Here is a 1,549-nt window from a genome sequence, read left to right as displayed (position 1 = left end):
GCATGTCTAATCTGAAGGTCTATAATACTGCCTTTACATAACATAGAGGTAGATGCCATACAACTTCTGAAAGGATTGTATATGCAGATCTTGTTACTATAGAATGAAGAAAGATTGCAAAAGAGCAGAAATCCAAGTAAGAGACCTAAAAGATGATATTCCTAAGAGACTTCAGTTTATATTTATCTCAGTTGTATCTTTGGAATCTGTAAGTACCAGCGCATAGATTTTCACGAAGTTGTGAACAGATACCTTGAAATAGAAGCTTGAGTGACTTTCTGGAATATCTCAAAACAAGATCAACAAGGATATGAGTTGGATTGAGTCTCAATAGCATTATAAGGCCCTGGTTAAGGACAAAGGTAAACAAAAAATCAATTAAATACAGGCCAAAGACGTATCTGATCTATGGAGTTCTTGAAGCTGTGCAGCTTTCAAAACACTCCCATTTTCCCAATTTATACAGGTTAATTATGTTATTTAGTTCCAAATTGGGAGAAGTGATGAGTATGTTGTTGTGCTGAGTATTATTTTAGGATGCACAATTGATTGAAAGATTGCTTTGTACAAGAGGGTGAAAAGTGACAAGTTGCCAGAAGATAACTTGATGTGTGTTGATTTTTCATAAGATCTAATATTTATATAAATATGAGGAAATAGACACTCTTTTTAAAAAAATTCAATGTTTATTTCTTTTTGAGAGAGAGAGAGAGACAGAGTCCAAGCAGGGGAGTGGAAGAGAGAGAGAGAGGGAGACACAGAACCCAAAGCAGTCTACAAGCTCTGAGCTAAATGCAGGGCTTGAACTCACAAACTGTGCGATCATGACCTGAGTCAAAGCTGGATGTCCAACTGACTGAGTCACCCAGACATCCTGAGGAAAGTCTTTCACACAAATACAACAATATGAACAAACCTGAAATAGAAAGGGCATACTGCTTGTTAGAAGGACTGAAATGATAGTGAGCGATGTGATGTGATAATTTTCTGTTGGGCAATAAATTTTATTATTTAAAAGATTTATTTAATGTTTATTTATTTTTGCAAGACAGAGAGACAGAACATGAGCAGGGCAAGGGCAGAGAGAGAAGGAGACACAGAACCCGAAGCAGGCTCCAGGCTCTGTCTGAGCTGTCAGCATAGAGCCCAACATGGGGCTTAAACTCACAAACGGTGAGATCATGGCCTGAGCAGAAGCCAGCTGTTCAACCAACTGAGCCACCCAGGAGCCCGTGTTGGGTAATAACTTTTAATAGGAAGCTTGAAAACCCACATGCATTTCTCTATAGTAGTGTTTAAAGGTTCTTAAGTAGTATGCATGACAGTATGCATAAATTGAGAAGAATATTAGAAAGATTTATTGTAGGAATTGTGTATAAGAGTAGAAAAATAAAAGTACCAGGAAATTTAAGTAGTAGGACTTTTATTAAACAGTGTGGCTTGAGTTTCTTGACCAGGGTTATGAATGTAATAAAATTTTTCTAATATAATTTATAAGTGATTAAGAATTCAGGATGTAGTAAACACCTGAGTTATTATTGAAATATTA

The 1,549-nt window shown here is 36.3% G+C and overlaps 1 pseudogene; it reads left to right on the top strand.

Moving 5' to 3' along the window:
* The window catches only part of LOC115294106, a 49,350-nt pseudogene that overhangs the window by 1,014 nt on the left and 46,787 nt on the right, over positions 1-1,549 (top strand).

The sequence above is a fragment of the Suricata suricatta genome, chromosome 6, assembly GCF_006229205.1.
Source record: "Suricata suricatta isolate VVHF042 chromosome 6, meerkat_22Aug2017_6uvM2_HiC, whole genome shotgun sequence".
Taxonomy (NCBI): Eukaryota; Metazoa; Chordata; class Mammalia; order Carnivora; family Herpestidae; genus Suricata; species Suricata suricatta.
Note: the sequence above shows the minus strand (reverse complement) of the source record. Positions and strands in the feature narration are given on the sequence as shown.